This window comes from Spermophilus citellus (genome assembly GCF_964194105.1).
Source record: "Spermophilus citellus genome assembly, chromosome: 3".
Classification (NCBI taxonomy): Eukaryota; Metazoa; Chordata; class Mammalia; order Rodentia; family Sciuridae; genus Spermophilus; species Spermophilus citellus.
The window spans coordinates 84,208,808-84,223,642 of record NC_138184.1 but is presented as its reverse complement, the minus strand read 5'-3'; positions in this window follow the sequence as shown (position 1 = coordinate 84,223,642).

Here is a 14,835-nt window from a genome sequence, read left to right as displayed (position 1 = left end):
CCAAGAGTTTAGGAAGTTGCCTTTTGAAGTTCAATTTATCTTTAAAACATTCAATTAAAAAAATGCAGGGGGGGGCAGTCAATTTTAATCTCCCCACCCCCCGGGCTCACCTCGGAGTTGTCTCTATGTCTTGGGGGTGGGGGGAGGTAAGGGAAGTTTCTCGAGGGTTAGTCCTTAGGCCTTTTCTTGCCCCGGGGCCCATGACGCGAGGACCCAACTGGAGCCTGGCTGGCGGCTGACTCGCTCCCCCCCTCCGGAGCCCGCCTGCCCGGCCCCAAGTCCCTATCACCTTCAGGCCTCTTGAACGGCCGGCGAAGAGGACATCCCCCGCCCCGCTCCTCTCGGTCCTGTACTTGGAAGAGGATTGAGGTCGAGACCTTTTGGAGAGGGGGGCAAAACCCCTTCCATCCCGGGTCAGGCACGTGGGGACCCCCACGGCCTCTCCAGAGCTGTCTCAGGGTGTGAGCAGGAAGACAACCAGAGTGGAGGGGGGGAGGGGGCTTAGAGGGCCTAAAGACCTTTGGGGTTAAAGCAACCCCTTCGGGCCAGGGATCCCCAGGGTGTGCAGCCGGATACACGGTGGCTGGTGCCCAAGGGGGCTGGTTCTCGGCGCAGCAAAAATGCTCGGTGCCCACGCGCCTGACAAGGTGGTAGTGGGCTCGTTGCGCCCAGCTGTGCGCTTCCAAATTGGGGAGAAAATAACTCAGCCTCCAAGAGAGAAAAATGCGTTCCTTTTCCAGCCCAGATCGCTTGCCTCCTCCCAACCCCCCTCCGCCCCCCAAATTTAGGGACAGTGCTCAAACATGTGTCTGGCCTCTCCTGCGGGCTTTCCTTCCTCCTTACTGTTTTTTAATCTCCTGAGTATCTTATTTGTATATAGCGATGTTAATAAGTAACTCTCCTGGCGCTGATGGACTGGGGTGAACGGCTTGCAATCTCTCTGGATTTCGTTGCCTATTACTCACCTGGCGCCGGTCGCAATCTCGCCGCGGGCTTTATGGTGGCGGCGGCGGCCGCCGAGGCCACTCGGGGCAGGCGCCTTCGCCTTTTTTTCCGGGCTTCGAGTGCCACCTATCTGTCTGGCCCACAAATGCGCCCTGGTAGCCGCCTCTGGCTAGGCGCCCCAGCGCCTCCCGGGTTCCGGAACTTGGGCGCTTCACCTTTGCCCCTTTTCGTCCCCGCCACCTCCAGCCCGCAACCCCACCCCCACGCCGACCCCACTCCCCTCGGAAGAAGCGGCCGTCGTCTCTTTCCTGGATATCACTTTCATTCCTGTTTGGGCCTCAGATGAGAAAAACAGCCCTGTCCTTTGGGTTTCCAAAGAATGTTTGGAAATTCAGCGAGGGGACCGTCGCTCATAATTCTCTCGCCAAGTGGAAACCTACCCCGGCAGGGAATAACCTGAACTCGGGATGAGCAGATAGAGAAAGGACACCCTCTCCCCGATATTCACACCTCGAACTCTACCCTGGGTCCAACTTCCTTCGGCTTTCTTACTTTAACCACAGCAAAATCTCGTTCTTTAACCTGGTAGCGTCTACAGGGACAAAGGCCACGGCTCGCGGGAGCAGCAGTTCGAATAGCCCCCGGCGGTGGTCAGCAATCGAAGCCTGCAGGGCCGAGCGACTCCGTGATGTGTAGATTTAAGGTGACAAATGCGGGTGCCGGCCAGAGCCCTCGGGTCCCCGCCCGTTGGAAAGGTCGGCTCCAAGCCGGGCAGCGCCCTGGCGTCTGAGACCCGCGGAGGGGAGGGGTAGGGTCGCCTTTGGCTGTGCTTTGAGCCGCGGGCAAAGGCGTCCGGGTTCCTGCTGACCTCCCGGCGCTAATTGCTGGGGCCGAAGGGCGCGCTCGGGCAGAGGCTGGGGTCACGACCCTGCGCTCTCTCCCCCCCCGCCCCCCGGGTCCCCGCAGCCCCTAAGGAGCGAGGGGTGTGTGCAAGCCGGCGACTGTGTGTGCGTGCGTAGGGCCTGTCTCTGGATCTACGCTGCCTTGGGACCCGCCCTTTCTGTGTGTGGGGAAAGTTCCCGACGAGTAGGCCCTAAAAAAAAATTCCACCCAAGAAGGAAAACCGGGGTTCAGACCTTTCCCCTAAGCTAGCAGACAGGCAGCCGCCTTCGGGCGCTGCAAGACGCTTGAAACGCTTCGCGTCCGCGCACTTTCTGCCTCGCTGGTTTCCAAATTTGACCTCACGGCACCCAGCCAAGAGAGTGACTGTTGGAGTGTGTAGCTTTGAGCCCAAGCGGCGACCTGGGCTCTATGTACGTAGCCTTAGTTGGAGGTACCTTTGGGTAGCTCCTGGGGTGTTCTCGTTCTGAGGCCAGGAACTGCAGGTGTTAGAAAGGATACGTGTGTGTTTGCGTGTACTTGTGAGCGCTCCATCTGTCGCCGTCTCTTCCAATTTGGATTTAGAAGTTCATGCGCAAGACAGTTCCGGTTGTAGATGCATTTGGTTGTTTTATAATCAAGATGCGTATAATCAAGAAGTATATGTTGCAGATGTCGGCGTTCAAAGTACACAGAACAACGATAATAAAAATAGTTGGCATACGAGGGCCACGTGCACGCGCCAGGCACTCGGTTAAGCACCCAGCAAAAGTGATCTCACTATTAACCCTATAAATTGTGTATGATTTTTTATCCCCATTTTACAAGAGAGGAAACTGAGTCTCAGAAGAGTTCAGTCACTTTACCCAAGATCACACCGGTGGGTTGGGGGGGGGATTATGGAACTAGAATTCTCTCTAATCACAATTCCTAATTCAGATGAAACACTTACCCGCTGTATGTCCCGGATGTAGAGAAGTATATGGGTGTGTTCTGGATTTTGGAGACTGTGTCTCTGTCTCTCTAAAAGAACATTTTAATTTCTTCGTGAATCTGTCGTGCAGTGTGGAAGTACATCTTTTATTTCGGCGTCCCACTCTCCTCTGCGTCCTGAAACACCTATTAGGTGAAGATCTTGGGGTTTGGGGCCTTCGATCCCAGGTAGATTAAGACGGAGGTGAGTCGTGTCCGGAAAACCCCATTTTTAAATGCCTGCAGCTGGTTCTGAGCCCGAGGGAAGCTGCGAGCGAGAGGGAATGAGAATAGCGCCGGCGCCCGCCGGGACAGCGAGGTGACCATGCTAATACACGGTTTCTCTCTCCTGCCAGGTCGGGGAGCAAGACTTGGCTGCGGATGTCGCGGGCTTTCCTCCATCCGCTTCATATCCTACCCTAAGTCCCCAGCATTTGCTGCGCTCTATCTAACCAGGTGGGAAGGCCGAGCACTATATGTGGCCTGCAGGTGGGGACTCTCCAGGCACAAGGATTATTTGCTTTTTTTTTTTCTTCTGGTTCGACCCTAACCTGCTTCTAGGAACCTAAGCAAATAGTTTTTCCTGCCCTATTAATTCCAACTCCTTACTTCCAACTGGAAGTCAAAGACTCAACTAGTGGAGAGATGGATTCTCCCTGGAAAGTGCAGAAGGGGTGCTCAGCACGCAGCGCGCAGCCGGGGCCCCACACACCTGGAGAGCCCAGGCCGGGTCTGGGTGCCCACTGGATAGGGGTGAAAACTAATTGCCTGTGTAGGAAATATTGGCTAAATCCCGAACGCAGGGCTCTTTGTGCCCAGAGGCTGGGATGATATCTGGCCTTTGCACCCCGGATCTCGCCACTTTGGTGCAGTCCCTGGAATGGGGGGCAAAAGTAGGGGTTGAAGAGGGGCGTCAGAACCTGACCGGGTACCGCCCAAGTGTCGGGCTTTCCAGTTGCCCTATCCTCAGCCATCCTGGTCCCAAGACCCCAGTGAGCCAGTCTATTGGAGCTTTTGAAATGTGATCCCCGTGCCCCTTGGGTTTCCCACTAAGGACCTGGACTGTGGTTTCGGGTTTCGGAGCTGCCTCCCCGGGCGCCTCAACCAACCCTCGCCCGGGTGCTCTTCCCGCCCGCACAGCGGGTCCAGGAACCAGCGTCCCTGGCTTCTCTAAGCTCCCCCCAAGTGTCCAGGACACTACCGGCACCAAAGTGACCCTTGGAAGCGAACTTCCTTCCTGCCCTTTTGGCACGACGTCTTCCACCCGGGTCCCCAGAGCCGGCATCTTGGATGTAGCTTATTATCTGTTTTTATGCCGGGGACCAGGAGCCCCTTACTCTTGTACTGTCAACCGCCTCCGGTCTTTACTCCCAGCCCCCAACCCTCCTACCCCTGGCGGAGAGCCGAGGTGCGAGCTGGTTGGGAGAGCCAGCGCTGACAGTGCGGCGGCGGCCAAATAGCACACCCTCCTCCCACAGGACCCCCTGTCCCAAAGGCCCGCAGCAAGGAATTCATGGACCGCTTCCAGGGTGGGGTTGCTCAGTTGAATCCCCCCCGAAAACGCAAAGGTGGTTATTGTGCATACGTGCATTTTTGAGGGGACCTTATAATTTCTCCCAAATTCTTAACCAAATTAAGAACCACTCTACTCTCAGGGGACAATAAGAAATGATGGAGGGGGAACATTTGGGATGGTCCTCCCTAGGTAGAATTTAACTTTACCCCCCACCCCCAATACACATTTGGAAGCTAAGTTTACAGACCCCAGGGCCCTCAGGCACTATATAATTGCTTGATTAACTAATGATATTAACTTATCAACCAGATGATTATGCACAGTCATTATCGCCCCCACTGCGTTCTGTGTTAATTTCCTGTTACTGGGGTCACCCTCCCTCCATATCACAGGTAATAAAAGGGAACCACTTTTCATAAAACAAAATTACTTTTTACTAGATGCCTCCTACTTCAAGATCAAGGGTAAAAGGAGCTGTGGGGGGAGGCCCCCCCTCGTGGAGAGAGGATGACAGGGGCCAAGGTTGGGGCTTCCTTGGCCTCTACGTACATCATAACAGTATGGTTTTAATGTGGGCACTTTTCCTCTTTGGGGTCATTTTTGGATCTTAGTTCTTTGACTAAAGAAGCCCCCTGGTGTAACTGGGGGTTTGAATTTTGGAAGGTAGGTGTGTGTGTGTGTGTGTGTGTGTGTGTGTGTGTGTGAAGGGGAGAATTTGGGGTCTGAGGGTCACTTGAATCTTTCTTTTTCCCCAGGGCAAAAAAATAACAAGGTGAAGAATGGTACCTCTTTCAATGCAGATAATTCCTTGTATTTCTATCACCCAACAAAGCCTACCACACCTATGGGTTGAATCCTAACATGCCTAGCCACCACTCTGATTGGAAGGTGACCCCTCTAATAGGAAAGCAGAGGTGACAGACAGTGGGTGAATTTTCTGTCGTTCTCTTGACTTATGACTCCTTCACTTTTTATTCAGCAAAACATATGAACAGCACACGAACATTCACAAACACGAAAAGAAACATCTTAGACATTGCAGAATGTTCCAGAAGTAGGGCTCATTCCTCTTTTCTCCCCTCTGATAAAAATAGGAACCCTAACGCCTGTCTTAGTACACCCCTCTGGGTCCTGCTTGGCCACTTAGGGATGCATTGTTTTTCCCTGGGGTCAAGGCCAGGTTGATTGGGAACAGCTGATGTAAGCTAAGCTACCTACTTATCTCTAAATCAACCTCCCACCGATCCTAGCCCCCCAAAACAAATTTACCACCAGTCTCTATTTTACTCTTAACTTGCCCCCCCCCCATGTCTTGAAAGGAGATCACAAAGAAAATGTGACTGTCTGACCTGCTGGGAGTAGGGGACCTGGTGCCTTTCCTCTAATTGTCACATGTCACTTCTGTGATGGTTTGGGTTGACACTAAAGTCCTCCTGGTGTTATTTTCCTGGTTTCTTGAAACCTTCTTCTCTGCGAGTTGGGGTAGAGAAGTCATACAGGAAGGGGGGACTGCAGTGTATCAGCTGGAGCTACCTGTTCTGCAGAGCTCAGGGCAGGAGGGGTATAGAAATGGCAAGGACTGCCAGCCAGCCTGGAGCACCTCGGCTAGGCCTTTCCTCTGGTGTCACCTGCTGGTGGTCTGGGGGAAGTGCATGGGGCTTTTCCAACCCAGGGAATCTGTCGCATTGATTTATTATCCTTTCTTCCTTCAACAGTTATTGAGAAATGATTTTTCTTCTCATGGATTTTGCATTCCAGTGAAGCAAAAATTAAGGCCATTCTCTGAAAGTAAGCTATCTGGGGATGTAAGACGGAAGAGCATTTGCCTAGCATGCCTTAGCCCCTGGATTTAATCCTTAGCACCTCAAAATAATAATAATAATAATAATAATGGTGATGAAGATGATGTTGATAATGATAATAAAGGTAAGATACAGGGGCTGGGGACATAGCCGTGGTGCAGCTCTTGGCTTGCTTTGGGTCTCAATTCCTCATAAAATAAAAGTAGAAACAATGAAATCTACAAACCTGCAAGCAGATACGCTGTGAAGAGCAAAAATAGTTCCTGTTCCTTCCCCTTTTGGACTTTTGAGACTAAATTCCAATAAGGGCAGAGTTTGCTTAGGTAGCTTCTCCTTCCTCCTGAGGGTCCTGGTGAGTTGCTTTCTCATTCACCCTGACTGCACCAATCCCTGGCAATTTTATTTTTTATTTTTAAAAATTTTTTTTGTACTAGGGATCGACCCCAGGGGCACTTAACCATGAGACACATCCCCATTCCTTTTTTATATTTTATTAGAAAGAGGGTCTGGCTGAGTTGCTTAGCCCCTTGCTAAATTGCTGAGGCTGGTTTTGAACTCATGATCCTCCTGCCTCAGCCGGCCCCAGCAATTTAATTCAACCAACTGGACAGGGATTTAGGATATGGATTAACACTCCCAGATGCACAAGAGGAAGTTGGCATTCCAGCTGCCTGTCCTCCTAGGAGCCCTTCTCCTGGTCACACACTTCCTGAGGGGGTCTCAAGGGATCTGGCCGGCTCCAGCTTCTGCTCACCACTGGCAATTCTGGTCTGATGGGCCTTCTGCTGTCCTCCCCTGAGATCTGCTGGTCATCCCACAGCAAGACTGATCTCAGGGCCTCTTTAGCCTCCAGTTTCAGTGACTCCCTCTCCCTGGTCCTAAGGCTTGTCTGATCTGGCCGCTGCTTCATTCTGCCCAATCACGTTTTGCCCAATTATTTGGGTTCACACCATCAACTCCAAGTCAACATTTTCCTCCTCCCCAACTCAAGATCTTTCTTCATACTGTTCCTTTAGACTGGGGTGTTTTGATCAGGACTCTGTTGACATTTTTTAAATTAATTATTTATTTTTTAAATTGTTTATTTACACCAGGGATTGAACTCAGGGGGTGCTTAACCTTGGAGCCACATCCCCACCCCATTTTTATTTTATTTTATTTATCTATCTATCATCTATCTATTTATTTATTTATTTTACATTTTGAGACAGAGTCTCACTAGGTTGCTCACAGCTTCCCTAAATTGCTGAGGCTGGCTTCAACCTGTGATCCTCCTGCCTCAGCCTCCAGAGCCACTGGGATGACAGGTGCATGCCACCACTCCTGGCTACTGTTGACATTCTGAACTGGATAATTCTCTGTGCAGAGTGCTGACTTGGGATTGCAAGTCGCTTAGTAGCATTTATCCCTGATTCTGACCTGTCAGATGTCAGTGCCATCCTCTTGTTCATTGGCAACAATTAAAAAAAAAAATGCCTCTAGACATTGTCAGGAGTCCAGCCGGGGGAAGAGTAGGAGGGGTAAAATAAATCAGCCCAGGTTGAGAACCACTGCCTTAGCCCGAATCCCCAAACCATCTTTTTAATTATCTATCTGTCTGTCTGTCTATCTATCTATCTATCTATCTATTTATTTATTTTGTGGTGCTGGGGATTGAGCCCAGGGCCTGTGCATGTGAGGCAAGCACTCTACCAACTGAGCTATGTCCCCAGCTCCACCTTTTTAATTTTCATTTATTTTCAGTGCTGGGGATGGAACCCAGGCCTTCACCCTCGATAAGCAAGTCCTCTACCACTGAGCTCCACCCCCAGCTTCCCCTTACCCTCCTTGGTTAACTCCAACTTGGATGTCCATGTCACTCCATGAAGGTTTCCCTAACCTCCAAGGCTGGGTTGGGTCTCCCACTGCAGGTTCTCAGGTTCTCTAACTTCTTCTGTGGAGCAGACAGCACCAGGTGTCCAGTGTGTCCCTACAAGAGTACATACAGGCAACCGGAGGGTAGGGGCCTCCTGCACCAGCTTCACTAAACCAGGTACGGGGAGGACTGCAAAGGAGAGGCGCTGGATGGGATGAGGAGCCGGGGGCCAAGCCTGCCCTCCAAGTCTCCTTTAGCTCCCGGGTCACTTTGGGCTTTGCCTGTGTGCAGCCCATTCTGCAGTCCTCAAAGGACTCAAGGGGCACAAACAGACGTAGGTGGCATCAGTCAGCAGCCTGCAGACCTACCCCGCCCACCGGTTTTCATGCAGCCTATGAGATAAGAAAAGGTTTTTACTATTTCACTTTATTTTATTTTTATCTGGGGGTGGGGGATCAAATCCAGGACTGTACATACATTAGGCAAGTGCTGTGTACCACGGAGCCTCAACCCGAGCGGTTTCCGTTATTTTAAAAGGCTACAATGGGAAAAACAATCAAAAGAACAATACCTAATGACATTGAAAATGGCCTGCTTTGCAAATTTCAGGATTCATAAACCAAATTTTATTTGGAATCCGGCCACGCCTACTCATTTACATATTGTCTTGTTCAAACAAGAGGCCGTTTATACCCTAAACAGGAAATATTTAGTTTTCATCCTCTTGCAGAAAATGTTTGCCCACTGTTGTTCTAAGTCTCTTAGCAGCATTTATCTCTGATACTGAGCCCCATCCCCAGCCCTGTTTTGTATCTTATTTAGAGACAGGGTCTCACTGAGTTGCTTAGCGCCTCCCTGTTGCTGAGGCTGGCTTTGAACTCGCCATCCTCCTGCCTCAGCCTCCCAAGTCACTGGGATGATGGGCATGTGTCACTGTGCCTGGCAGGGAGACAGGGTCCTGAGGAAAGGCTCTGCTGGGCACAGGGTGGAGGTGGCCTCGGTTTACAGCAGCTCAGCCCACATTCAGGGTGGCAGAGTGGAAGGAAGGGGAGGGCAGAGACTCCAGGTGAAGCGAGATTTGTTTGTTTTAGACTCCACTCCACCCCTCCCCCCAGCAAAACCCAGGAGGCCTAAAGCTGGGTGACAAAGGCCAACGTGCCCTTTTGAATGGCTTTTTCTGTGGCTTACTTTTCTTTAGGCTGAATAGAGGAGACATAAGGTCACTAATTCTCCCAGCAATTCACTGAGCGCACAAAAGAGGCTGCAATAATTTTCTTCTCTTTCTCTCTCTCTTTCCTCCCTCCCTCCCTCCTTTCCTTCCTTCTTTCCTTCCCAGATTCCCTCCCTCCCTGTTCCAGATAACAGCCTGGAGGGTCAGGCAGGGGAAACTGAGGCTTGGAGAGTTACCCATGGATCCCTGGGGCTTCATCACAAAGCCCAGGGGCCTGTCCTTCTCTAATGACCACGTGGCTCCGGCTCCCTCCCGACTTTGGCCTAAATGAGAATCTCATTATTTCTTCTTTCTTTTTCTTTTTTCTTTTTTTTTTTTTTTCATTTTGAATGCCTAGGATTTTCAGAACCCAAATCCAAGCTGAAAATGGAGGCAATTACCCAGATAATTTAGGTAAACCTCAGGGTTGTGTCCTGAGTGTTTTAACATCCGTGTCTGAATTATTGGGGTCATTGTTTTCACCCCTACTTATCATTGTGCAGTTGAAGAGGCCAATTCTGCCCTGACAGCCCCTGTTTGTTTTGTCCCTGTGGAACAAGGCCCCCGGTAGCTAAGGAGAAAGGACAAGAACAAAACCCCAGGGAGGGAGGGGCTGGACCCCAGAGGGCCAAGCCAATTTGCAGTTGGAGGTCAATAACCTTTGTAACTCCACAAAACCCTACTCAGGAGGCACCCCCAGCCCCTAGCCATTCTGCATCATGAAAACACTCCCAAATCTCAAAGTAACAATGAGACATATCCAGCAACTCAGTTTAAGTTGCCCAGGCTGACCTTGAACTTGTTGTCCTCCTGCCTCAGCCTCCTGGATTACAGGTATGCATCACCATGCCCAGCACAGATGCAGAATTTTAAGCAACTGAAAAAAAAGTCTTCTATAATTTCTTAAAAAAAAGAGAGGGAATTTTGGAGTCCAATATTTGTGTCCCCCACCCCCACCTGCAGTTTGCTTACCAGCTGTAGGACCCTTCCAGAACTTTTTACCTTCCTTTTAAAACAGTATCAGGGGGCTGGGTTATAGCTCAATGGTAGCACATACAAGGTCCTGGGTTCTATCCCCAGCACCCTGTCCCTCCCTCAGATAGGACCGATAATGATCCTTGCTTTATAGGGTTGTTGGAAGATAATACAGATCAGGCGCACAGCCCGGGTACACAGTAAGTTTGACGCACGCCTGTCATTGCTATTATTTATGGGGATTGAGATTCCATCTGCATATCCAAAAACAGAGCAGCCACCCCCAGACCTCCCAGCCAGCTCCTTTCCTGGCTGGCGCAGGCATGCCACGGGGAAACAGGAAGCCTGGTGCTCCACGGACACTCCAACAATGGGAAATCCATGCATTAAAATTTTATAGACTGCAGCGGCCAGTTCAAAAGAAACAGGCTCTAGAGAAAAGCAAACTGGTGTCCAATGACATCAAGTAGAACCAGGAGCCCCAAAGGGCATAAACTTCTTGTCTCTGTTCTTGTTTATTTATGACTGCACCCACCAGTCGGGCAGCCGGAGCTGGCGGCCTACTCGTGAGCAGAGATAAGGCGTGGAGGTGCAGAGAGTTAGCCGAGACTCGTCCCCCTGTCTTTTCAGTATTCATGCTCTCCTTGTTCCCAGGGCTCCTGAAAGAAACGTCACCATGCCGGTCATTTCTAAAGGTCCATATCTGGGCAGATCTTTCTCTTGACCTCCAGAACCACGTAGTGTCCTTTCAGTACCCTCAAAGCCAGTGTAGTCCATGATAGCCATCATGAACCGGTTCAGGTACCCCCCTCAGAGACCTAAATCTGCAGACACTGAAGTCTCTTATATAAAATGGCATAGGGCTAGGTGTGGTGGCACAAGCCTATAATCCCAGAGGCTTGGGAGGCCGAGGCAGGAGGATTGTGAGTTTGAAGACAGCCTCAGCAACTTGTAGAGGCCCTAAGCAACTCAGCGAGACCCTGTCTCTAAATAAAATAGAAAAAAGGGTGGGGGATGTGGCTCAGTGGTTAAGCACCCCTGAGTTCAATCCCTGGTACCTCCCCCCAAAAAATGGCATAGTATTTGCATACAACCTACACACCCTTCTGCCTACTTAAATCATCTGTTGCTTAGAGTTCCGACGACACTGCCAACCCTAAGCAAACATTTGTTACACTGTGTTGTCTAGTTGTTATTCTCTAAAAATGTCCTTATGTGTTCAGTATAGATGTGATTTCTTTTTCAAAGGTTTTCGATTCGAGCTTGGTCAAATCCCCGCCCGGGAGCCCACAGACACAGAGGACTGCCCAATCAGCTTGAATCTGTCTTTCCTTTCCAAGCTGAATTTCCAATTGAATGCTGCCCTTCTGCATTCTTCCATTATTGACTGACATCCATCCATCCAGCGAGTATCTGCAGAATCCCGCCTTCGTGCCAAGCCCTGTGCCAAGTGCTAAGAACACCAGGGATGGGGGCTGGGCTGCAGCTCAGTGGCAGGGCACTTGTCCAACCTGTAAGAGGCCCGGGGTTCCATTCCCAACACAGAGAGAGAAAAAAAATTCAGGAATGTCCCAAACAGATAGACCCCTGCTCTCAAGGAGTTCCCAGTCTGCAGGAGGAGAGAGTCTCCAAGCAGGAAAACACACCCCTATGAAAACACACCCATGTGCTATGAGGATTTCATCTCAAAAATGGGACAATGGGATTCAGGTCAAATTGTCACCCAGACTGATGCCCAAGCCCCCTGAACTCAGATGCATCCATGAGGTATCTAAGAATAAGCTGGGCCTGGGAAGCTTTCCTGGATGTGTCTGTCCTCAGGGCTGAGATGTGAATGACAAATGGGCGCTCAGTGGGTGATGAGTAGGTATTGAAAAGATGAAGCATACGGTGGTCAGCAGACCCAGGAACCCTGGAGCAGCCTCTGACCCATCGGGCATCCTGGGGGAAAGCCGAAGGAAGTGGAGAAGCCAAATGCCTCGCGCAGAGCCAGAGGGAGTTTGGCTGAAGCCACAAATGGATGGGACAGAGCCCATCACCTGTCCCCTGATGGCTATTGAGCACCTACTGTATGCCTTTCATTGTGGCTGATGGCCACAGCGATGATCAGACTCTCCTCCTGGGAGTTTGTTGCTGTCACTTCCCACTTAGGGAAGGACTGTCCACCTCTTGGAATTCCTTTACCTTTTTTTGAGCCATCGACCCGTCTGATGGATTTAGGAAATCAATAGCACCCTTTGCGGATGGATTTTTTTTTCTCATGGTATTGGGAGTTGAACCCAGAGCCTTGGGCATAGGAGGCCAGGATCTACAGCTCAGCCCCCTGATGAATGTTCTTAAATGAATAACATTAAACACAGAGGATTTCAAAGAAAATGGATTATTTTGGCCTTTGCTTGGATTTAGAAGATGACTGTATCTCCAAGGCGCAGATGAGGGGTCAAGTCCTTGGTGCAAGCCACGGTAGGTTGACAACATGCACTCCACACCCTGCTCCAGATGTGTGGCTATTGGACAAACTCCAGGTCAGTCATTCCTTACGCTGAATGCATTGCATGTTTCCCGAGTTATTTCCCTCCCCTCCCCTCCCCTCCCCTCCCCTCCCCTTTCCTTCCTTCCTTCCTTCCTTCCTTCCTTCCTTCCTTCCTTCCTTCCTTCCTTCCTTCCTTCCTTCCTTCCTCTGTTTTGTTTGTATTGGGGACTGACCCCAGGGTCCATCTGAGCTGCATCCTCAACCCTTTTCATTTTTTTTTATTTTGGGACAGGATCTCCATAAATTGCCCAAGCTGGCCTCGAACTTACAATCCTCCTGCCTCAGCCTCCCCAGTGGTGGGGATTACAGGCATGAGCCACTGCACCCAGTTCCCACAGGGTTTTTCTAAAGAAATGGCTGTCTGGTTCTTTTTTGAAATTTTTTTCTCTCCTCCTTCTCCTTTTTCTTTTTAGAAGAGGATGCCTTGGTCAGGGGACTCTGAAGGAACTGATTGGCAGTTGTAGAATTCCTTGTGATTTCATAATTTGGATTTCTACTGGATACATCTGACTCCCATGTTGTGTGTGTGTGTGTATGTGTGCGTGTGCGTGTGTGTGTGTGTGTGTGTGTGTGTGTGTGTTTGGGACAGGGCCTCATGAGTTGCCCAGGCAGGCCTCCAAGTTGCAATCCTCCTGCCTCAGCCTCCGGAGTATCTGGGGTTACAGTATGCACCACCATGCCTGGCTTGAGGATATGAATTTTAAATTAGGTTCTATTGGTGCTTTTCTAAAGAAAGGGTCTGCAGACATTTTCTACAAAGGGCCCCTAGTTGATACTGCAGGCTTCCTGGTAGGTGATACTCCAGGTTTCATAAGCCACACTCCACCCAGGCTTTGATATGACTGCTGGGCTCAAACAAAGATGTGTGACCACTTAAAGACACTGTAAATTTTACATTAAGTAATAGTTTTCTTTTGATTTTTTCCAACCATTAAAAGGGGTATGAACCACTCTCAGCTTGAAGGACTTACAAATAAAGTCAGCAGGCCCAGGGAAGTAACAGGCCAGGGTCTGCCACTCATTCCCCACCCAATTCGTATGTTGAAGATTTAAACTCCAGGTACCTCAGAATGTGTCTATTTGGAGACACAGTCTTTAAAAAGGGAATTAAGCCAGGCATAGTGGCATCCCAGCATCTCAGGAGGCCGAGGCAGGAGGATCACAAGTTCAAAGACAGCCTCAGCAATTATTGAGGCCCTAAGTGACTAGTAAGACCTTGTATCTAAATAGAATACAAAAAAAGGGTTGGGGATGTGGTTCAGTGGTGAAGCACCCCTGATTTCAATCTCCAGTACCAAAAGAAAAACAAAAGTTAAAATGAGGTCATTGGGGTGGACTCTAATCCATATGTCTGGTGCCATTGTAGGAGGAAGTCAGAACAGATGCACAGGGAGGCCTTCACGTGAGCCCATCGAGACTGCAAGCAGGAGAGCTGATTCCAGCCAACCCTGATGACACCTGATCTCAGTTCTGGAGGCTGGAGGAGATAAGTGTCTATTGTGTAAGCCCCCCTAGTCTGTGAGGTTGTAAGGGCAGCCCCGAAACACACATGCTGTGTGCTGGGCACATCCTCATACAATATCATTCTTTTTATTTTCCTGTGGTACTCGCTAAGGCACTGGGGCTGGATTTGAACCTGAGATCCTCCTGCCTCAGCCTCCCTAGCCTTTGGGATCACAGGCATGTACCACTGCACCTGGATACATTGCCATTCTTAATTATCTCACTGACCTGATAATGAGGTTGATCTTTCCTTCTTGGTGGAAAGACAGAACATTTGAGCAGCTAGAATGATCATCCAAGCTCACAAAGTGAATAAGTGGATTAAAATCCCAGAGACTCTATGCTGTATCCCTGTGCATCCTCTAAGGAGGACAGAATCCGGATTTGGCCTTCATACAAGATGCAATAGAAACCTTTGGACGGGAGAGACCAGTCGCAGAAACAGATATCACCATGAGGACCCCAGAATGACTGTGTTGGGTTGTAGGAGCCTCGGGTAAGCTCCCTCCTCTCCCTGGGTCCTCTATTTTTATTATTGGGAAATGGGCACCTTGGACCCATGGAAAATACCCAAGGCTCTTGCCAAAAGCGTCAAGGTCAGATTCAAGGCTCAGGGGGCTTCAAACTTCCGACTCTCCTTCTTCT